Source organism: Gopherus flavomarginatus, chromosome 3, assembly GCF_025201925.1.
Source record: "Gopherus flavomarginatus isolate rGopFla2 chromosome 3, rGopFla2.mat.asm, whole genome shotgun sequence".
Taxonomy (NCBI): domain Eukaryota; kingdom Metazoa; phylum Chordata; order Testudines; family Testudinidae; genus Gopherus; species Gopherus flavomarginatus.
Genome location: NC_066619.1, coordinates 279,798,699 through 279,823,043, shown reverse-complemented (window position 1 = coordinate 279,823,043; position 24,345 = coordinate 279,798,699). Strand labels below are relative to the sequence as shown.

The 24,345-nt window shown below is 50.2% G+C and overlaps 1 protein-coding gene across 1 annotated transcript in view; it reads left to right on the top strand.

Moving 5' to 3' along the window:
• The window catches only part of LOC127046389 (leucine zipper putative tumor suppressor 3-like), a 370,036-nt gene that overhangs the window by 184,881 nt on the left and 160,810 nt on the right, over positions 1 to 24,345 (top strand). The window lies entirely within an intron of this gene.

The window sequence follows — 24,345 nt, the reverse complement described above, 5'->3', positions numbered from 1 at the left end:
CCTGTGCTCTCATTGGAAAAGAATGTTGTGTGTTTATATCTGACAATACCAATGAGGTAATAGATCACGCTAGCCACTTAGAACAAATCGCATATCTTCCCCATGAAGAGCTGAGTTCTTTATGGAAGTGGCAAAGTAACCTGTTCAATTTCTCTGGCATAGGAAAACTGGTTGTTTCAGGGAGCCCTAACTATCCTGTTTGGAATCTTAGTGATTTTTGTATGTCTTCAGTTAATCTCCTGTTGTATACAGAATTGTGTCACCCAGATGGCTGCCCCAAAACAGAGTGCTAATATGATGATTTTGAATATCGCTGATGAACTAAGAGATAAGGAACGGTTAATTTGTGGAACTCAGTAAGGGTTGGTCATGGCGTACGCCTGACCAAAAGGAGGGATTGTGAAAGTAGAATGAATTATATAGTAAGAATAGAAAGGATTAAAGAAATGTTGTCTGTACCTTTAAGCAAAATTGTTGGAATGCTGCAATCCAGGTGTCAGGAATATAGACATTAACATGGAACAATTGCACCGTTTAAGGGCAATTGGTGAAGCATTAGCCTTAGATCGATAACAGTTAGTAAGGAAATAGGATATGCATGCTGTGCCCCAGGTGAATTTTACTGTTTTGATTTCTTTGTCCCTTTGTCTACTTCCCGCTCTTTTATCTGTATAAATAAGACTGTTTGGGCCTTGCATGGCCACTCACATATTCTGAATGTTACTGGCGGAGCGCTGCGCTAATAAACAGAGTGGTCTGACAAATTGTGAGTCCTGATTCTAACTTTGACACCGGTCACACCCAAACCAACATACCCACTCAGGACCACTGCTGGGGAGGGGCGCAGAACTCCTCTCGTGGTTTCCCTTTGCTTCCCTGTCAGAATCTATTATTCTGTGGGAAAACAAAGAAGTCTGCAGGGGACATGAATTCTGCACATGCGCAGTGGTGCAGAATTCTCCCAGGAGTACATACTTTGATACTGCCAATCGATTGTCACGAGCAGAGTCGACTTCCATGGCTCATCTTCAGTGCCCCTTTTTTAGGGTAGTACAGCTTTAAGATGGATCAAGTCAAGCAGCATGTAACCCCTTTTTATACCTTTACTTACAAACAGCATCCTTGCTGAGTAATCCTAAGGTACATCTATACTGCAGTGCCATATGCTGAGGGTTGTCAGACCAATTTAATGGTGATGTGAAACTGTTCTCACATCGCCATTACACTAGTCTGACTTCTGGTTTGAACTGATGTGAGACAGAACTGAGCTCCATACCGATTAGAAAATAATACATAATCTGATGTAGCAGGGCTTCTGGACTCTACTGTAAATAATAAATTATAGGAAAATAAAATATGCAAACTCTCTAAATTCAGAGGCAATAAACACCCCATTAGGTCTGCCAGGCATGCACAGGTTTGTGTTTCCAACGAGTTGAGCCATCCAGCCGTGACTCACTATTCAAGCCGCCTGCACCTCACGTCTTCTCCAAGGTACAGTTCCCTCCCCCCCCCCCCACTGGGAGATTCTAGCATACAGAGCCCTTCCTTTCCCTTTCTCTCGAGCATAGCAGAACCCAGCCAACTCCAACTCAAGCCAAACCACAGCTCAGCCAGCCAGCCCACTCCCATACCCAAAAGATATACATGAAGCCATCCTGGAAAATGACTTGTCGCCTCTGGGACTCCTGAGGTGACACTGGGCCAACTTCATGGACAGTAGCTGCACTGACCCTCATGCAATGGCACTTGGGAGTAAATTTGCTCATTTGGATCTTGGTTCCTTTTTCCCTGCTTGCTCACATACCCCAGGATTTCCCCCTAGGAGCACATGAATCTGCAGCACCCACCACCCTGTGGCCATCCATCAGGCACTCAGTAGCCCAGGAATCCTCAACCTTCTGAAGGGGCAAGAACAGGAATAACTGAGTGCTATTCTCCAGTACTGTGTACATATTCCAGGGGCAGGTCTATCTCTCCAGTACCAGTGAGCATCTTTTTTCCATTTTCCTTCTGAGGATGAGGAATATCCTGTGGCAAATAGCTTCCCGCTCTGTGCCGTTAGTAAGGTTTGGCACCAGCCCTACCTTCAAGGCTTTATATTGGCTCAGAGCAAGAGAACGGGGTATCTCGGAGATGGTCACGCCTGCTCTTTACTTTGCCAGAGGGGAGATGCTGTTCAGCAGCATAAGGCATTTTCCATCTCCACACAAGTGGCGCAAGCACCTGAGCCTGGGAATAGTCTGGCTTCTCTCTGCAACTAATCAGCTGATGCTGTGACTCCATGAACTCTACCTACCCAATATCTGCCACCCACTGTGGTATCTAGGTGCTACGCTCAGGATTGCCAGTTCTCAGAGGAGAGACCTTCACGTAACCTTTAGGTACTGCAAGAAGTGATATCTGTGTGTAGTCGGTGGTGTTTTCCCTTGCAAGTCAGCACAGAACCAGTTTCCCAGCAAAGCACTAGGCAAGTGGAATGGGGTTTTTTAGAGACCGAAAACCAAGGTCCTCAACACTTGTGGTCTAAAGAACCCATGGAGCTTTTTCTAACATAAGGATGCTAAGTGACTCACCCAAAGTCTCACTGAATTATTGGCAGATCTGGGAAAGGAACCCAGATCTGGATCCTCATCCCTGCTCTCCAGGCTCTGCCCACTACATTGTGCTTCCTTCCTTAACCATTTTTAAATGGGGCTTGGCTCAGAAAGTGATGCTCAGAATGACATGGGGAGGTGCCCCATTCACTGCATCGCAGCACTTCCAGATTAACCAGGCTCCATTAATAAGAAGATGGTGGGTTTTTTCCTCCCAATTGGCAGCTCAGAGAACTCAACCTGGGAGCTGAGTCAAGCTGGGTTCTTTCTCCATCCCAGAGCATCACTATTGATCATTCCTGTAGGCTCAGTGATGCCCTTAGAAAAACTTGTGCAAGTTCATTGTCTTTAAATCCTGCCCCTCCAGCCCTGTCTTCTTAAATAGCTTTGCAAGGATGTCAGTGTGTTTAGGAGCAGGATAAAGCATGCTAGGCACAAAGAGGAGGTGCAGAATCCAGCTCCCTCATCCTTAGCTGTGTGGGCTCCGTGGGGCGCAACTCATTTTTGGCACTGAAGTTGGAAGATCAGCCAGATCACGGCCAAGGGGAAAGGCTGAATAGAAGGCGCTGCTTTTATGCACACCTCAGTGCAGAGCCTCGCTCTAAGATAACATCACTGCACTGAATGTTTGATCTAAAGACGGCAGCGCTTAGTTTGAATTTACAACACTTAGCATCTGCGTTGTTCCTCCATCTACGATAACTCCTTTTCGCTCCTTGCTTCACACTCGTCTCCCCCACTAGCACCCTGTTAAGCTATGAGCCTGCAGTTGCTTTCACTTGACCCCTGTGCTGTGCGTGCTTAGATTGTAAGCTGTTTGGGGCAGTGACTGTCTTTTTGTTAATATTATGTGGGGCTGGAGACTCTAAGTGTAACGTGCTGCAGCTGGGAACCTTACTTCTTTGTCCTCTCTGAAATCATGGCAATGAAGCAAATACCCAGGTCCTGTGTCTTTAACTATGCCCCGGGGCTGGGATCAGGGCCGGCTCTAGCTTTTTTGCCGCCCCAAGCAAAAAAAAAAAAAAAAAAAACGGACGCAGGGAGCGTATGGAGGGCGGTCATGGTGGCTTGCAGGGGGGTGAAGGGCGGCACGGCAGCCCGCTCGCAGCCAGGTGAGAGGGGCTCCCCTCTCCGGCCTTGGGGTGCTTCTCCCGGCCGGGGGCTTTAAAGGTGGCTCGGCAGGGCCGGGCTCCGAGTGGCGCGGGAGGCAGAGGCCGGTGCAGGCGGCGGGGAGTGGCTCGTCCCGGGGAGCCCAGCAGCAGGGTGAGCAGCAGGGATGGCTAGTTCCTGCCCCCTGGGCCAGGGTCCGTGCCCCTGCTGGGCTGGGACTGTCAGTGTGTGGGGAGCCAGCCAGGGGCTCTAGATCTGTGGACCGGGCTGCCAAACCAAAAAAAAAAAAAAAAAAAAATGAACCACGGCAGGGCGGCCAGAATGTGCTTCCCCAAGATTGGCCAGAATGCCCCCCCTTACAATGTGCTGCCCCAGGCACGTGCTTCTCATCTGGTGCCTGGAGCCGGTCCTGGCTGGGATAATTGAAGTTCCATACAAGCCCTTCACCTGAATTGGTTTCAAGGGGGCAGTATGGAATGTAAAATTGGAGTTAACTGATAGTCCAAATTTAGTTCATGGTGACCAATGAAGCACCTTGAGCCTTTGCTAAGTATTGGTGAGATTCAGTCGAATTAAGGAGCATTAGCTCACCCATAAAATAAAATGGATCTCGCCTTTGGCAGCATGACCTGCCTTGTAGCTACAGAACACCAGTTACTTTTATTACAAGGGCTCGCTCTATTCTCGGGGCTGTTCGTCTAATCAGCAGTCTCTGCTTGTCCATATTAAAGGGACAATTTATAAATCACACTTCAATCTGAAAAAGCAGCAGAGTCCTGTGGCACCTTGTAGACTAACAGACGTATTGGAGCATGTGCTTTCGTGGGTGAATACCGACTTCGTCAATCTGAAAATGTTTTACCTATTACTTTTCCAAGTACTGTAGCATCCAAGTTGCTATAATCTTTCTTTGATCGTAATGGCCCTTTCTGGTTTTAAAATCTATTAAGCTGATTGGGTTCTTATATTGTACTGACCACTGGTATCTAAACATCTTACCACGGTATTAAAGTGAATGCAAAAAGATCTGTCTTTCTCATTCTTACCACCCCCACCCCTCAGCCTCCATTCTGTAGGGACTCTTAAAAGGAGATATTTTGTTGGTATTATTACTATAATGAGCCATTCTTAGTACTGGGTTTTACATTTTGTTCTGAAGGTGCTTAGGCATGCAGTCATTCGGTGGACAAAATGAGAAAAATCATTGTCCTTTCTGTACCACAAAGAGAATATTTAAAAATCTCTCATTTTAGCGTGTGTATTTTGTGCTTTGAACGGTACAGTGTGCACAATGGTCAATGTCATCGTTGCACATGTCACAAAGTACCTTATGGCTAGGAGTGGAGCTGCAGCATCCTGCCTCCATTTCCCTCCTTCAACTCCTCAGTAACTCTCAACAAACTTTCTTGAGTCCAGTCACAACAGTCCTTCTTGGGGGCTGGTTGATTAACGAGCCGTTTAAAATAAACACAAAAGAGCCTGAGACCCGGGCCTGAAGCTGGACACAGCCCCTGCACCTGGAAGTCTTGGCTGAGTTACTTTGCTTTTCTGCACTTTGCTTTCCCAATCTGCATATTGAGTGATGTGATTCCTGATGAGTTAATGTTTGCAGAGCACTTGGCCGACAGAAATAAACCTTACACTTCCCAGAGCTAACCAATGCCCAGCTCTGCACAAATCTTTGGGGCTTTTCTTTCAGAGCCACTTACCACCCACTGCGGCGCAAAGAACCGCTTTACAAAAAGCATCCGCGGCAAATTAACTCTGCCGATTAGATGCTGCCTTGTGTTTAACTAATGACTCGCATGTCGTTACAATATTAGTGAAAACAAAGGGCCCCTCTGGGGCGAGCGTAGCCTCAGCAAAGAACGTCAACAAGCGTGTCGTGCGGCACGCAGACAGAGGCGTCAATACAGAGTTCGTGGCAGTGTGAGCTGGAACTGAGACCCAGTCACCAAGTTCCGGCCCCCCGGAACTGATCCATGGGGCTGCTTTTTAGTCACTGTTAGAGGACGGGATTCGCTTGGCCTGCCCCATTCCAGGGTTAGGCCTGCTCGGCTTAGTTGCTGGAGCCAGGGCAAGGAATCAGATTTGGGATTAGAAAAAGAACAGCAATTACTTAATTCTCAACCAGGCAAGGACACACTCAGCCTAGGGGAGATTTTCAAAAGTGCTCAAATGGTTTAAAAAAGAGACTTAGGGGTCCAAATCCACTGAAATTTAGGGATCTGAGTGCCTAAGGCCTTTTGAAAATGTTACCCTTAAAACTAGATACACAATGGGATTTAGGTACCTAATCACCATTTTAAGCACCGAAGTCCAAATTTAGATACTCCAAACCCCTGCTCAGCTGCCACCTAGCCCTGTAGGCTCCTCAGTTTCCTCTGGTAGAGTCCCCTAGGGTCCTACATTTTTGCCAGTGGGCATGCACCAAGTCACTTCCGGCCTGACACTGCCTGCAGGATACTCAAACCAGGCATTCCCTTGCCTGTCTCACCTTATGTCTAAGCCAGAGGGCATGCTCCAAGGCCACTGAAGAGCATACCTACTGAATTAGGCCCTGCACAAAACATGACGATGCCTGCTCTCCCCCTCATGTTCCCCCTCTGACCCACAGCCCAGTGGTTACAGCACTCACCCAGGGAGATCTGGGTTCAAAACTCCACTTTGCCCAGTGCTCCCACCTGTCCTGTAACCATGGGGCTAGGGTCATTCTCTTGCTGGCCCAATGAATGTTTATTTCATATAAAGTGGAGCAGCGTCAACAGGAGCAGGCTCAGGGCTGCAAATCCCCACTGCAGACAGGCTTCTTCTTCAGACCAGCATTAAGTTCCTCAGCCCTTTGAGGGGCCGGGCATAGGCCCCACTCCACTCCTTGACATTTCCTACTAGCTAGCTTGGGCAGCTCCCCACCCAGCGTGCTGCCTCCTGTGGGTCCCGTTCTCTGACACTTCACTTACCCTGTTTAATTTCTAGGGAGCCTGGAGGCCTGACTCTTGGCTGTGGACTCCACTAGGCAGCAATGCAATGCTCAGCCTAAGTCCCCTTTGTGGATCTAGGCCTCAATGGCTCATTAACAGGTCACTTCCCATGCCAGAATGGACACCCATGCCTGTCACATGACACCTGCCTCTTCCAGCTCCTGATGAACGGCCCAGCAGACAGTAGATTTCTTCCGCATCAGCGTCCGTCTCCCTTACAGTGCAGCCCCTTGTGTCCTTCCCAATGACCCCCATCCTTTGTGGACATCTTGATCTGTCTAGTTGCAATAGACGTCAGTTTCAGCAAGTCCACCCTGCCCACAAGACAGCCAGTGGCAAATTTCCATTGGGTAGAAATACACATACCATGATGACTCGTCAGCCGGGCGCACAGATGTGTTCCACCTCCCACTATGAACCTCCAGTAACTCAATTTCTCAGGAATGGCATGCTCAGCTGACTAGGGGGTTCAAACCGATGGTTCCAAGGAAATGGAGTATTTCAAAGTGGGGACTTAGGTTGTACGTGATCACCAGCAAATGTGGGGATTTTTTTCCCCAAAGATTCATAGATTCCAAGGCCAGAAGGTGCCACTGTGATCATTAGTCTGACTTCCAGCAGAACACAGGCCAGAGAACTTGGACAAAACAATTCCTACAGCAGATCTTTCAGAAAAACGTCCAAAAATTGTTAGGGATGGAGACTCCACCGCGCCCCTTGGTAAATTGTCCCAGTGATTTAATTGCTCTCACTTTTTAAAATGTGCGTCGCCTTTCCAGCCTGAATTTGTCTAGCTTCCGCCTCCAGCCATTCCACTGTGTTATGCCTTGCTCTGCTAGATTGAAGAGCCCAATATTTAATATTTATTCCCCATGCAGGTAATTATGGACTGTAATCAAATCACCCCTGAACCTTCTCTTTGTTAAGCTACATAGATTGAGCTCCTTGAGTCTATCTCTATAAGGCGGGTTTTCTAATCCCATGATCATTCTTGCGGCTTTTCACTGAAACCTCTCCAGTGTATCGACATCCTTCCTGAATTGTGGACACCAGAGTTGGACACGGTATTCCAGCAGTGGCCGCACCAGTGCCAAAGACAGAGGTAACATAACTTTTCTATTCCTACTTGAGAGTCTCCTGTTTATGCACCCAAGGATTGCATTAGCCCTTTTGGCCACAACATCACACGGGGAGCTCGTGGTTAGCTGATTATCCACCAGGACACCCAAATCTTTTTCAGAGTCACGGCTTCCCAGGATAGAGTCCCCCATCATGGCAGTGTGGCTATATTCTTTGTTCTTAGATTTATACATTTACATTTAGCCATATTAAAACACACATTGTCTGCTTGCACCCAGCTTACCAGGCAATCCAGATTGCTCTGCATCACTGACCTGTCCACTTCATTATTTACCACTTCCCCCAGTTATTGCATCATCTGCAAAATTTATCAGTGATGATTTTATGTTTTCGCCAGGTCATTAAGAAAAATGTTAAATAGGGCCATAGGGCCAAGAACCAATCATGCGGGACCCCACTAGAAACACACCCATTTGATGATGATTCTCCATAATAGGCCCTACCATTGAGCCAGCTTGTAGTCCATTTAATGTGTGCTGGGTTAATTTTAGTTTCTAGGGTTTTTTAATCAAAATGTGATGCGCTATCAAGCCACACACCTTACAGAAGTCCATTACAACAACACTATTACATTTTTCAACCAAACTTGTAAATTAATCATAAAAGAGATCAAATTAGTTTGACAGGATCTATTTCCCATAAACCCATGTTGATTGTCATTAATTACATTATCCTCCTTTAATTCTTTATTAATCGAGTTCCGTATCAACCACGTCATTATCTTGGCTGGGATCGTTGTCAGCCCAACAGACCAAGCATTACTCAGCATTACCCATTTACCTATTTTAAAGACTGACAACATTAACCTTCTTCCAGTCACCTGGAACTTCGATGGTGCTCCAAGACATACTGAAAACTAATGGTCCAGCTAGCTTCTCGGCCAGCTCTTTTAAAACTCTTAGATGCAAGTTGTCTGGACCTGCCAGCCTCACCAACTCTTCAGAAGGGGAAAACAAGAGGAGGGGTGTTAAAAGAAGGCTAAGATGAAGATGGCTTGAAGGGCCTCTCCTCCCCTTACACGTGGAGAATTGTGGTGAGCTAACTCTGCCATCAGTACAGTCCCGAGTGCCCCTAGGGACAGATAGCAGACTTGCCCTGCCGCTCATCACTGTTTGGCAGGGTAAGGGGCAATCTGGTGCTATGGCGCCTAATGTAAGTAGATCTTTATATACACAGACCGTGACTTGGCATATTGTCAGCCATAGCGGTGCAAGTGTTATTGACACCCTCACTCCCATGTAGTGGAGGAAGCAAGCAGCCTCCGCCATTGCTTAATATATAGTTGGATGAATTGTCTTCCACCAATGCTGCTGTCCATCATGAATGAGGAAACAAGCCAGCCACTAGCTGCCTGTAGTCAAGAGGTAACTTCCCCCAGGGCCAGTTTATTCCATAATTGGCCTCAGGGGGGTTTCAGGCCCCTTCCTCTAAAGCAGCTAGTCCTGGCCAGTATTAGAGCCGGAATATGAACCTCTGCTGTGATCCAGTTGCTATTTATCTCCATTATATGCAGTACCCACATCATCCTTAGCCTCAACAAGTCCCACACCTCGTACTTTTCCTTACAGCGGCAGGGCACAGACCAAAAGAAACTTTCCCCTGATTTTCTTCGACTGACCTGGTGTTTTCTATCCAAATGCCCTTTTGTGGCTTATGCTTTTTAAAACTTCAGTCCCTCCTGCCTTAGCTCCCTGACTGATCCTCTGCTTGATTCCATTAAGTGATTCCAGGCCGCGGTTGTGAATCCTCTGCAACGCGGAAAACATTTGATTAACCTACCTTGACTTTTAAGAGCGTGATTACATTTTAATCTTATATTCCCACGTTGGCATTCCAGACACAGAGTCATTTGAATGCTGATCATTCCGACTAATGTAATTTTAAGATACAGTAATGAAGAGACAGGCATGATTGTGTAACATTGTTGCCCAATTTAGCGATGACATTTGAGTTTCTTTTGAAATAAGTTTGCTGTACTGATTTCACATCGTTCGCTTACTTCTTGGACTCTTAGATTTGGGTCAGTTGCTGAACCCACTGGGACATGGACAATGTGAGGGGAGTGTGCAGCTACCATGTGTTGGTAGTACCTAGATAGGTGCCTAAGAATATCTACCGGCTATGTGTCTCGCAGTGCTGGCTAACACCTGGAAGCCCGGTACCTAGGATGTGTATAAGTTAGGGAGTGTAGTTTACCACTGAGAGCAAAGGACTTTTGCTGCAGGACTGCTGGGGCCTAGTCCCCACCCTGCCACTGAGAACACTTGGTGGCACCTCGTGCAAGTCACATGAGGCCATAAAGTACTCAGTGCTGGTTGCTGGGGAACGGCTTCTTCTAGAGAGCTCTGTTCCCAGGGGGATCCTAACTGGGGGGAGGGATAGCTCAGTGGTTTGAACATTGACCTGCTAAACCCAGGGCTGTGGAGTTCAATCCTTGAGGGGGCTATTTAGGGAACTGGGGTAAAAAAAACTGTCTGGGGATTGAGTCTGCTTTGAGCAGGGGGTTGAACTAGATGATCTCCTGAGGTCCCTTCCAACCCTGATACTCTATGAAAAGGGTCAGATTCCTAGCAGTGCTTAGCCAACCCAAGGGAGACACTCACTTCCCCATGGAGAACAAAGGGAGCTGGTGGGCAGGGAGCCCTTCTGAAGAGTCTGGTCTTAATCCCTTTGGATCTCAGTTTCTCCCAGCTATGAAACAGGGTTGTGAGATGTGCCTGCCCTGTGGGGCTGGATTATTTTTCTTGAACCACCTGAACATGAGTATTAAGTCTCTTGGAATTAAGCCAATGATTCCACATACCTTGTTTGAAGTGCAGGAGATGATAATGAGAGGGGGGAAATAAGCATGGGTCATGGTGACATTGATTCGTTTCCTGCTTCTCAGTCCTAGCACATGCTCTCCTCCGATATGAGATCCCCGAGCTTGGCAGTGCATTTTACTGCCATTTAAATGTAAAATACTCCTTTGTGTCATTCCAGGAAAATTGCATAAAATAAGCCTAACCTGTGATAAACTGAGGAGTGAGCATTTCTCCGTCAAACAGCTTGCATGGCCGGCTGATGGGCCCAGCACTCTGGGGCTGTAGCAGCAACGCTTGTGGTGTTGTCTTCTTTACCAGCCTGAGGAAGCAAATCCTGCATGTTTAACACCTTCCCTCCTCAAGGTTCAGGACACAGCCCCATCTCGCAGTCTTGGTTGGCATGGCTCGTCCATCAAATGTGTATAGAGGAGCCCGTCTGTGAGGCCAGGTCCCAGGCTTGCCATTGCATCTGTAAGATGGGACACCATGGGGATGGGCATGGTTATAAAAACCTGAATACAGCACAAGAAAATCTTTCCGACATTGTGAAAGCATTAGATGCTGTGAGCCTTAGTGATCTCAGCAGGCCAGGTCAATTCAAGGCTGCAGAGACGTCAAAGATGACAAGTATCAGAGGGGTAGCCGTGTTAGTCTGGATCTGTAAAAGCAGCAAAGAATCCTGTGGCACCTTATGCCACGTTTTGGAGCATGAGCTTTCATGGGTGAATACCCACTTCCTCAGATGCATGTAGTGGAAATTTCCAGGGGCAGGTATACATATATTAGCAAGCAAGCTAGAGATAACGAGATCAGTTCAATCAGGGAGGATGAGGCCCTGTTCTAGCAGTTGAGGTGTGAAAACCAAGAGAGGAGAAACTGGTTCTGTAGTTGGCAAGCCATTCACAGTCTTTGTTCAATCCTGAGCTGATGGTGTCAAATTTGCAGATGAACTGAAGCTCAGCAGTTTCTCTTTGAAGTCTGGTCCAGAAGTTTTTTTGCTGCAGGATGGCCACCTTAAGGTCTGCTATAGTGTGGCCAGGGAGGTTGAAGTGCTCTCCGACAGGTTTTTGCATATTGCCATTCCTAATGTCTGATTTGTGTCCATTTATCCTTTTCCGTAGAAACAGTCCAGTTTGGCCGATGTACATAGCAGAGGGGCATTGCTGGCATATGATGGCGTATATTACATTGGTGGATGTGCAGGTGAATGAACCAGTGATGGTGTGGCTGATCTGGTTAGGTCCTGTGATGGTGTCGCTGGTGTAGATATGTGGGCAGAGCTGGCATCGAGGTTTGTTGCATGGATTGGTTCCTGAGCTAGAGTTATTATGGTGCGGTGTGCAGTTACTGGTGAGAATATGTTTCAGGTTGGCAGGTTGTCTGTGGGCAAGGACTGGCCTGCCACCCAAGGCCTGTGAAAGTGTGGGATCATTGTCCAGGATGGGTTGTAGATCCTTGATGATGCGTTGGAGGGGTTTTAGCTGGGGGCTGTATGTGATGGCCAGTGGAGTCCTGTTGGTTTCTTTCTTGGGTTTGTCTTGCAGTAGAAGGCTTCTGGGTACACGTCTGGCTCTGTTGATCTGTTTCCTTATTTCCTCGTGCGGGTATTGTAGTTTTGAGAATGCTTGGTGGAGATTTTGTAGGTGTTGGTCTCTGTCTGAGGGGTTAGAGCAGATGCGGTTGTACCTCAGTGCTTGGCTGTAGACAATGGATCGTGTGATGTGTCCGGGATGGAAGCTGGAGGCATGAAGGTAGGCATAGCGGTCGGTAGGTTTCCATATAGGGTGGTGTTGATGTGACCATCACTTATTTGCACCGTGGTGTCAAGAAAGTGGACCTCCCGTGTAGATTGGTCCAGGCTGAGGTTGATGGTGGGGTGGAAGCTGTTGAAATCGTGGTGGAATTTTTCCAGAGTCTTCTTCCCATGGGTCCAGATGGTGAAGATGTCATCAGTGTAGCGTAGGTAGAGAAGGGGCGTGAGTGGATGAGAGCTGAGGAAGCGTTGTTCCAGGTCGGCCATAAAGATATTGGCATATTGTGGGGCCATGCGGGTGCCCATAGCAGTGCCACTGATCTGGAGATATATATTGTCATCAAATTTGAAATAGTTGTGTGTAAGTATAAAGGCACAGAGCTCAGCAGCCAGTTGTGCTGTGGCATCATCAGGGATAGTGTTCCTGACAGCTTGTATTCCATCTGTGTGTGGGATGTTTGTGTAGAGAGCCTCTACATCCATGGTGGCTAGGATGGTGTTTTCTGGGAGGTGACCAATGCATTGTAGCCCTTAGCTAAGGCTGTAACACACTTATTAATCTCTAAGAGGTCTCGGTGCCACTAGTGGGGACAGAACGCCACACCCAGGAGGTGTCTCGGTTACGGAGGCATCGGCTTGTAGTGGAGGCTCTGAAATGTGGCTGTGACCCGGGGCTCTACTAGCATGTCAGCTAATGAGGCAGGAACTTTTCCTGGGTCAAAAGGGCCATCCAACCAGCTGCGACTGCCTGGCATTATTGCTGAGGGGACGAGGAATAGGGGCAGGACTGGCGCTTCCATTAGGCAACCCTAGGTGGTCGCCTAGGGCGCCAGGATTCGGGGGGGGGGGCGCATTATGTGCGCTCCCCACAGGGCGCACGGGAGCCTCCGGTTCCGCTCCCCTCGCGCCACTCATGAAGGCCCTTCTGCCGATGTGCCGCAGAAAACAGCAGCAGGCAATTGAGCAGCTCAATGACCACCGCTGTTGCCTGCGGCATTTCGGTGGAGGGTCCTTCTTCGGCGGCGTGATGGGAGAGGAACCGGAAGCTCCCGCGTGCCCCGTGGGGAGTGCACAAAATGCCCCCCCCAAATTCTGCCTAGGGCACCAGAAACCCTGGCACCACTCCTGAATGGGGGTAACCTGGAAGAGGTTAACAAGAGGCTCAGTGCTGGGAGACTATGTGAGCACTACCTAGTCAGGTATCCAGGAGGAGGAGGGTGATGGATGAATGTGTGGGATGCAGACAGATGAAGGCGACTCAACCATCACCTTACAACGGCATTTGTTCATTTAACCGTCTTGGTTTACGCCCTGCTGTTTGTCTGTGTATAAGATCCTGGCTCTGTGTATTTAACATTATCCTTTGGTGACTGCCCCGCAGTGAGGACTCTGGCCCTGCTGCTTCTCTCAGCAGCTCATAGTGCTCCCTTGACCGCAGGCGGCAGAGGCCTGTGTTTTGGGAGCTGGGGGAGGTAGGTGCTAGGCTTCACGCCTCACCTGTGGGTGATTTCTCTACCTGTGTCTCCGCAGTAGCTGTGGCGTGTGGTTTCATTAACTGAGATCTGGCAAGGCCTGCTACTTGCAAGGGTTAATAATGCCTGCATTAGTGCAGAATATATTCCCTTGGTAGTTTGCTCAGCATGCCAGGAATCCCAAGTTAGCTTGTCCTCTGGGCCTCTTTCTATACTTTAGGGGTGGGTGGTTGAGATGCTGGCTTTCTTTTTTTAACACCTGGCTTTCTAAGGCTCTTCCAGAGCAGGGCTTGTCCGCTTTGCTGATGAATAGCACTGCAGGTGATGTAGCCCTACCAGGATTTCTCTTTGGGGTAATTGCTCTGTTTGCAGCAGTGACTGGGGGGGGACTGGTCGGAGGATGATGTGCGTTTGTGCTCTGCATGCCCTTGCCCTAGCAAAAGGATGGGGGTGAGGGAGAGCCACAGAGGGCCGTGGGTGTTGCAATGCTGAGCTTGGCAGCACTTAACTTCCGGGTGCCCTGCCGTCCAGTGGAACACACAGCCCCCAAGGAGGCGCCCCAGCGCCCACTGGAAATGCACGGGGAGAGTTTAGGCCCCTAGGGACTGGGAATCTCAGAGGCCGGCACACTGGGCGGGAAGCCATGTTAGGTAGCCAATAGGACACACTGAGGAGAGGAGTTGGGGGTGGGGGGAAGGGGTGCAAGCACCTACACCGTTGACGTGCCTGGTTGACGGGCAAACACAAACCCTCTCCTGGAGTTAGGCTCCTACACCTAGTCAGCCCTGTACATAGCCCAGAGCGCCTGAAACCTTCTCTCTCCTTATACTCACTACCGCTCTCACACTTGACCGATGTAGCCCTGTGCCCCTGGCTGACCTTTATACAGGGGCCTGCACTGACTCTCCTGTGCAGGGTCTGAGAGGGGTGCTCAGAACAGCCCTATGGGATCGGGCTCCACTAGCATGCTGGGCATTTCTTCCCCCCCGCCCATAGTTTTAAAATCCCATTGTAAGGCATTAGAAGCTTCTGCTTCGACTCGTCAGCTGTGGGGTGGCAGCAGCAGTTGAAAATGCCAAACTGCGGGAAATGTAGGCACCACTGACATTTTCAAAGCAGGAGCTCAAGCACCACCTAACCCTGGAAGTGCCTAAGTCCCCTAGGTGCCTACCTACAGACTTTGGCATCTGCCTGCTTGTTTGGGTGCCTAAATCCTTTGAAACATCCATCCCCAAGGCTCCAGCAGGATTTCACCAGAATTCAGCCCAAAATGCCTCCGCACACCTCTCTTGCGCGGGGGCAGGGGCGGGGGGGCTCACCGCTGGTTCACAATCTGACACGGTGCTCAGTGGCACCCAATGCTGAGTGCTGCCGCCAGGTGTCACAGGGCCCAGGCCAACACAGCTCCTCCTCTGCTGGGTAACGCTTCCTTCCTCCCCCCCGTATAGACAGCCAGACACCCATGGCCTTTGTACCAACCCCGCCTGCAACTGCTAACCCTTCCCTCCAGCTGCTTGCCCTAGTTTCTCCCCACTGGCCCTTCCTGCCTGCAGCCACCCTTCCCTCTCCCTCTCCCTCTGCCAATTGCCTATCCCTGTTTCTTTCCATTTCCCCAGCCCCTCAATAACCCCTTCCTCCTCTTTGTCCCCCTTCTCCCCCAACACCCTGCTCCTCTATAACCCACACACACATGCTCAGCCATAACCTTTTCCACTGTCCTGCATACACCCCACCAAACCCACATGTGACCAGCAAAATACAACAGTCATTTTGGTGCCGCTCGGTTGCTTACTGTGTCGTTAGCACTTTTGGAGGCCCCTCCCTCTCCTTTCATTAGACTCTGACGATGACCTCTAATAATTGCCTCTAAAGTATGAGAAGTGGCTGCCGCACTTCTCCACCAGGGCCATCGGGCGCTCTCCGAGGGGGGCTGCTGACGCGCTCATCAGGCAGATGATTCCCCTCTGCATGTTAATTTCACGTTGCTAAGGTCACCCTCTGCTGGAGCCTGCCCTGGGCCCATCCCCACGGGATCCACGCCACAGGAATCGCCTGGCTCTGGGGCTTGTGTTGCCAGGAAAAGGACCGAGTATGAAAACAGTGGGAACAATAATACAGATAAACCGGGTCTTGTTTCCTCCTGCGAAAAAACAAAACAAAAACCAACAGCCAAGGAAAGGACAGTTCAGCTGGGAATGTAACTAGTTAATGTAATTAGTGGGGTGGGGGCAAGCTGGGCACTCTTACCACTACAGTGCCTTTGCTTCTCTCCCATCAGGGCTTCATTGGGACCACGCCTGATTTACATTGATGAGAGGAGCATCCTGTCCATTACCTCCAAGAGGTAAGCGCATCAGGGAATGGTGCATAAGAACATAGGAACAGCCATACCGGGTCAGACCAAAGGTCCATCTAGCCCAGTATCTTGTCTTCTGACATTGGCCAATGCCAGGTGCCCCCGAGGGAATGAACAGAACAGGGAATCAGGTGATCCATCCCCTGTCACCCATTCCCAGCAAGAACAGATCCAAGGAGGGGAGCAGCCCCCTGCACGAAGGAGGCAACCAGGACCAGCCTGCAGCTGAAAGGGACTATAGACGGCATGGCCTTTGAGACAGAAGCAGAGCTGGTTTAGAAAGGCTAGAGCATCCAGGCAGGCAACAGGCCTGAATTTAAAGTGACCACTGGCAGAGTGGGCAAATATCAGAACCGGGAGGCGCAGTGAGCAGTTCGTGAGCGACCTGCAGGCAGGAATTCATTTGCTACATGATGTTAACCGGACAGCTGCAAAGAACAACTAAATCCGTACTCGCCACCGTCTGTGGGTGGGCAGTTAGTGAAGGGAAACAAGGACCACGGCCACCAAAGAAACGGCTCCTCATAAGTGGTTCAGCGTAACTACCCTACCTGGGATGTGCTCAGAGCCCAGGATTCTAGGGACCTGGATCTTAGCTTTCTGTTTTGGCTCGCTAAAAGCACCTCCGTGCGCCCTGCTGGAGCGTTGTTTTCATAATGGCTCAGATCACGTCTTGTGCTACATCCCCAGCACCCTTTCCTGCAGCACTAGCTGGTCCCTGGAGATTAAGGGGGTCTGGCTGCACTGCAGAGTATGCTCAGGCTCTGTGCCCACACCTCCCCTTCCATGCACAAACAAATCAGTCCGACTTGGGTCACCAAGCACTCGGTACCTGAGGTCTAGGACCCTGCTAGGGGGACGGGTCTGAGCCAACGTCCTGCTGGGACTCGGTCCAAGCCTGGTCATTTTGCAGGTCAAGTTGCAGACCCGAGTCAGGCCTGCATAGTGCAGTAAGGACGCATTAACATGGCTGAGAGTCCCTGGGGCCCAGCGACTGTAAAGCCCAGGTTTATAATGCAGTGTGGACACTCAAGCATAGGCTTGAAAACAAGAAGTCCACAAGCCTGGGCCCCACAGAGCCGGGGGTGCAGTGCAGCGCAGACCCTCACTTGGTTCAGCCTTGTAGGCTCTGGTGGTACAGTCCCAACACTCTAGTAGGAGGAGCGCTGCTGCTAGAGTAGCAGCAGAGGGGAGCGGCGGAAAAGAGACGCAGAACTGGGAACAGGGCTGGCTACTAACCTGTCACCTGCTGTAGTATCTGAGATCCTTCCAGTAGTGCCTCAAGCGAGGTGATTGACATCTGTCACCTGCGGTTCATCCTCTCCCCAGGGCGAGAATTACACATGCAGGGGGAGGTTTTTGCTTTGCTGAGTTTTAGTTTATTTAAGAGCAAAAAGCCCTCTGCAGTCATTCCACTACAGAAAACAGCCACATTGCAGCTGTTCAATGTTGCAAGCTCTTTGGGACAATGTCTCGTTGTGCATTTGTAGACCACTCGCTATAACCCAGAGGTGCCACCCCAATATAGGTGCTGAGTACTGCACCAGCTCCACTGGGTGATCAGGAGATTCATTTAGGTCCACCTCCACCAAGCTAGGAATTTGTCATAGGTACAAAGGCTTGGAATCTCAGGCTGCCAGGGAACCAGCCTGCAGGCCGCTAAAAAGAAAATCTGCGTGGTGCAGAAGTCAGGGCCAAAAACCACTTGGCATGACTCACTCAGCAGATGGAGTAGGGGCCTGGAGGAGTGACATGCAGCTAATGCTCCAGAGTCAGCCTTGTTCATGAAACAGCAAACCTTGATTCTTGTGTTAGCATTGAAAGCATTTTAAAGCTCTGCCAGTTCCTTGGAGCAGTGGCTCTCAACCTTTCCAGATGACTATACGCCTTTCAGGAGTTTAATTTGTCTTGCACACCTCAAGTTTCACCTCACTTAAAAACTACTTGCTTCCAAAATCAGACATAAAAATACAAACATGTCCCTCCCAGCACACTAGTACCCATTGTTTCACGTTCTCTGTATGTGTAAGTATCTTCTTACTGTGTGTTCCATTCTGTGCATCCGATGAAGTGAGCTGTAGCTCACGAAAGCTCATGCTGAAATAAATATGTTAGTCTCTAAGGTGCCACAAGTACTCCTGTTCTTTTTACTAGTACTGAAGACATTCTCATTTTGACCATAGAATGGATGGATTGGAATATAAATATTATATTGAGCCTGTTTGTTGTTTCTGAGACGTGTCTGAAGCCCAAACGACAGGACTGAAGCCTCCGCCCCAGGGATGGTGCATGTAGCTTAGTTTTACGGGGTTCCCTATGGCATGGAGCCCCAGGGCAATTGCCCTGCTTGCCAGTCCCACTGCCAGCTGTGCACTTGCATTCCCTTTAAACCTGTCACATGACCTCCCTCTTGGGGCTGCAACCCCCAGGTTGAGCAACTCTGATCTACATGAGCTGAGTATCCCCTGGAAGACCTTTGTGCATCCCCAGGGGTATGTGTACCCTTGGTTGAGACCCACTGCCTGGTGTGTATGTGAGAGCCTCAGCTGGTGTGAACTGGCCAGTGTAGGCTTTGGTGCACAAAATCAGGTGTTGGATTCACTCCATGCAATGTAAACGCTGCATGCATTCCCACCAATCAGGAAGCGGAAGACCCCAGGCTGGCACATAGTCGAATACATCTAATAGCATTTAGACTGTACGTGACGCATTTCACTTGTAAGGTTCCACATGCTTTACAAAGGGGGGGGAAGCGCGACTCTATTATGTCTGTTTCAAAGGTAGGGAAACTGAGGCACAGAGCTATCACAGCAAGTTATGGACAGAGCTGGAAATAAAGCTAAATTTCCTGACGCCCCACTTCAGGCCTCTCCCATCCATACTTTGAGCCCTCATTACAGTAAACTTCTGAGATAGAGACATAAAGGTCAAGGGAGGCGACAGAAGCAGGGAGTCGGGTTAGAAAGCACAGCAGGTTGATAGGCAGCCTAGGAATGGGTCTAGCTGAGGACCTACTTGCCTGAGTATTCATCCTTGTCTCAGGTATTCATATGCTCCCCACCCCTGTACTGAGTATGTCACAATCTTTAATGCATTTAGCTACATAGCACTATCGTGCGGTGGGACTGGGCGTTTCGCCCCATTGTACAGATGGGGCCATGAGACACAGGGCTAGACTAAGGCTTAACTTTCTAAAGGTATTTTGGCATTATTGCACTCACATTGCACCCACTCACCCTGATTTAGGAGCCTTGTTTTGTAAAAGGGATTTAGGCACTTAGGCACCTAAATCCTATTGATGATCAGTGTTGACTTTTGTCTGAAAACCCAAGCCTCAGTGACTGGCCAAAGTGACACAGGAAGTTTGTGGCAGAGGAGGGTATTGCACTCAGAGTATTTCAGTTGTGGGGGGAGGGCCCCTAACCACCAGCATTGGGGGCTGGGGAGGGTGGGTGGTCTGTCATGCTGTGGATCCCCTTGCTCTGCTCGTACAGTCTCACTGGAGGGGGCTGGGAGATGTTTCCTGATGTCAGACTATCTTGCCATGGCTGGCTTGACTGGAGCCCAGAGGGCAGATCTCCTCCCCCAGAGCTAAGGATGGCTTCCATATGCAATACCAGCACCAAATTCCAACGTCTCCAGTGACCCTTTTCACCTGTCTAGAGCCTCCATCTTTGAGTGATCACCCAATGGGGCAGGGGGGTGAGGTAAAGCGCAGCACTATGGCAGATGAGTGCCAGTGTGTGAAGAAGGGGTTGGGGCGAAATACTGTGTGGTCCCATCTATGGGGTGTTGCTGAGTCAAACCGTGCCGGGGGTTGTTGGGACAGTGGCATGGGTGGGGCCAGGAGAAGATGTCTCGCTGATGGTGCCCAGATGTCCTTCATCACCCAGCAAGGTATCTATCCCTCCTGCCCTGGCCCAGCCCCCTTGATCATGGAGAAAGCAAGGGATGAATGTGTGAGAATAATATGAGCTACCGGCTAAGCCAGCCAAGCGTGGGTGGATGCTGGCTTTGGTGTTGAGTGACGGCGACTGATTTCAGAGGCGCCATGCCATCGGCGGCTGGCTCATCCCCTGCAAGCAGAACGAGGGGAGGGGATGAACAGGGCTTGGCGAGAGGCTGCAATGTGGAGGCAAATGGCGGGGGGGGGAACCAATGTAAGTCAACAGACGTATGTCTTTCCTAGGCAGAGCTGAACCCCAGCACTGTGGCTAGGGCCCCTCTGTTACAGTAGGACCCAGAGGGCCCTGCCATGCTCAGGGCCCCATTGCAGCGGGTAATGTAGAGCTACAGCGTGACAGCCAGCTTGTGCCCCAAAGCCCTTCCAGCCTAAGCGTGGGTTGTTCTCATTGGACAGCTGGGAACGGAGCCGCAGAGTTGCAAAATGAACCAAGAGCCTCCCCATTCCTGACTCAGCACTTTAACCATCCACCAAGGGCCGGTGCAAGGATGCTTCGTGACCTAGGCGAAACTTCCACCTTGCGCCATCCCACGCCCTGCCTGAGGTGCGCCCCCTGCGGCAGCTCCCCACCCTTCCCTGAGGCGCCCCCCCCCCGCCCTGCGGCAGCTCCCCACCCTGCCCTGAGGTGCCCCCTGTGGCAGCTCCCCACTCCCCACCCTCCACCCTGAGGCACCCCCCCCGCCCCAGTTCACCCCTGCTACACACACAAGCATGAGCACCCTGAGCACGGCGTGGCTGCGTCACTTCTCCCGCCTCCCAGGCTTGCGGTGCCTAAGCTGATTGGCACTGCAAGCCTGGGATGAGGGAGAAGTGAAGCAGCCACGGCGTGCTCAGGGAGGAGGCAGGGCGGGGTGAGCTGGGGCGGGGAGTTCCCCTGTGTGCCACTCCCCCACACTTGCTGCAGGTGGCCCTCCCCGTGCTCCCCTGCCCCAGCTTTCTCCCCCTAAATGCCGGCGGCGACCAGGGCATCCGAAGATCCCGCCGCCGTTGTCGCTGCTGAAGAAAATGGCGCCCCTCAAATCCTAGAGCCCTAGGCAACCGCCTAGATCACCTAAATGGTTGCACTGGCTCTGCATCCACTCACGCTCTTCTCTGGAAGAGTCATAAGAATGGCCACACAGGGTCAGACCAAAGGTCCATCTAGCCCAGTATCCTGTCTACCGACAGTGGCCAATGCCAGGTGCCGCAGAGGGAGTGAACCTAACAGGCAATGATCAGGTTATCTCTCTCCTGTCATCCATCTCCATCCTCTGACAAACAGAGGCTAGAGACACCATTCCTTACCCATCCTGGCTAATAGTTATTAATGGACTTAACCTCCATGAATTTATCCAGTTCTCTGTTAAACGCTGTTATAGTCCCACTCTTCACAACCTCCTCAGGTAAGGAGTTCCACAAGTTGACTGTGTGCTGCGTGAAGAACTTCATTTTATTTGTTTTAAACCTGCTGCCTATTAATTTCATTTGGTGGCCCCTAGTTCTTGTATTATGGGAACAAGTAAATAATTTTTCCTTATTGACTTTCTCTACACCACTCATGATTTTATATACCTCTGTCATATCCCCCCTTAGTCTCCTCTTTTCCAAGCTGAAAAGTCCTAGCCTCTTTAATCTCTCCTCATATGAGACCCGTTCCAAATCCTTATAGTCACACTGTTCCCCATCTTAAACTGGCCTCTGTATCAAATCTGCCTTTAAAAGCCTCACAATCCTTCATAAGATCCTCCAGAGGTGGCACTGGCCCTACTCAGCTTTCAGCTGTACTAGTCATGCTGCCCTCTGAGACCCAGGGCTAGACGGATCCTTCACCATGCAAAGTCCACACAAGCAGCTCCAGCTCATAACCGAGTGGGACCCAGGATTGGCCCTGCTGCACCCTCCGAACCAGTCCCCTAGGAAGGACCCAGTGCATCAGCTGCTCATGGGCTGCTCTATAAAAAGAGCAAGAATCTGTTTTACACACACATACATACCCTGGAGCAGCCCACCGCTGACCTGCAGAGAAAGGGCTTCTGTTGTTGTCTCTACTGGTCACAGGCTGGGTCAGACCAAGGTGCAGGCCCAGAGTTCCCCTCCCCAGAGGCCAGGCATGCTTCTGATCCCAACCCGGAGCACTGAAGTAGCTAGGGCTCCCATTGCCGCTGTCACCATGGTAGCTGCATCCTCACACATAGGAGAGCGAGGAATGTGACAACATTATTCAAGCTGCTCCAGGCTCGTCTGCTCTGCAATGTGCTTGGATGAGCTGGACCAGTCCCCATCCCTCAATCTCTCCACACGCTGTATGACTGTAGCGTATTGTTGGGACGGTTGGCTAAAATTCCACACACCCAGTGAAAGTCAGACTTGTCTGTTGTAGTAGTTAACCAAGTCTTTGTGCTTCTGTCCCTGGCTGGCGAGTGATTTATTTATGAATCTCCTGGGGTTTGAAGCTGGAGGTTAAGAATATATTTATCACTACTACCCCCCCCCCCTATTATTAAGATTGCCCAACACTTCCCATGGCAAGACCCTGTTTTCAGTTGCTTAGAACTTTGCCACACTTACTGTTTGGGCTGAAATGCTCTATGTCTGCCAGGCTTCCCACTTCAGGCATCTGAACTGAAAGCAAGGGGCCTGGCTGGTCTGTGCCCATGATGCTCTCTCTGCTGGGCCCAGGCAGTATGGAGGAGGAAGCTGTCTGCTTCCGATGCAGAGGGACCAGGAGCTAAACCTGCAGTGGGGGAGAGCAGCCTCATGAGAACCATTGTGGAAGAAAGGGATTGGTGGTTGACAGGGAGGAGGACATGGGGAGCCTGGGAGCTGAGTAGAGGAGGGAAACTAGGACTGATGGCTGGGAAAGGAGCCTGGGAGCAGGACAGGAAGTCAGTGGTAGGGAAGAGACACGACTGGGGCAGAGACAAGTTGGAGGGGATGAGAACCTTAATTTTGGCATTTCCTAACTTTGGAGTGCTTGACTTTGCAACATTAATGTCCTCAACATTGTGTGTAATTACATAGCTATAGACACAAAGAGCAAGCAAGCAATAATGCAAACCATTGCAAAATGTACACATGAGGAGAGGGCCGACTAGACATGGAACTGTAACATGGAGGCTGAGGTCTCTCTAATTCCGGAGCCTCTTTCCCACAGTGACTAGTAACAGAACAATACATTCTTTGGGGCTGGGAAGTTACTCAGCCTTTAGAGATAGTGGCCAGAACACAAACTACTAAGTGCCTTATGGGAGTTTTTCCTGACTAGTGATTTTGAGATTTACCCCAGAGACGTAATTGCTGTGGCTTCTCCCTCCTTGCCTTGCTACAACTAAACCGCCAGGCAGAAACAAAAGGCACCCGTCTTGGTGCAGCGTTGTAAATGTTCCCTGCACAGCAGAAATGCTGCAGGAAAACAGTCCCGTGTGGTAGTTACGTGCCGTGGAGTGGGACTTAGGCGAGCTGGGGCCTGTTCCTGGCTCTGTTGTATTGGACGAGTTTGTGTGTCTGTTTCTTTGGATTGTAAACTCTTGGGTGCAGGGCCTGTCTCTCACTATGTTTGTACTGCACCTAGCACAATGGGGCCCCAGGGTAGCAATCATTAATATACGCTAGCGCGAGCTAGCACTCTTAGATAAAAGGGACCCTTCATGCCAGGGTTAACATCATGTGTCTCAAGTTTAACCTCAATTGTGGATGCCTTTGCAAGTCACCTAACTATTTATACAGCACCAGTGGAGTGGCAGGGGCTTCAGAGGCAAGTGTGAAAGCAATGAGCCTGATTTGCCACTGCCTTGCACCTTGCTCCAACCTTTACACCTGTGCAATGGGAAGGCAAAGTGTTGGCGTTGAGCCCTCGCCGGGCACAGGGGTGAACCGCTGTGCACGGTGAAGCTGATGACTAAAACCCAGAGAGTCTGAGCTTGCATGAGTGGCACTCAGGAGCAGCCCCACACTGGCGAACCAGCCCAGAAGCGCTCACAAATGGAAGCCCCAATCTGGGTTAGGTGAGCGAGGCTTAGTCACCTGAGTAAGAGGCAGCAGAACTAAGCCTTCAATAAGCAGAACCCATAAACGACTCCACCAAACTCATCCCAAAACACATTTTATATCCTGCGCCTCAACTGCCCTCTATGTCTGCTGTCTGCCCCCAGGTTTCCAGACGGGGTCAGCACAGGATTGCCCCAAGTGG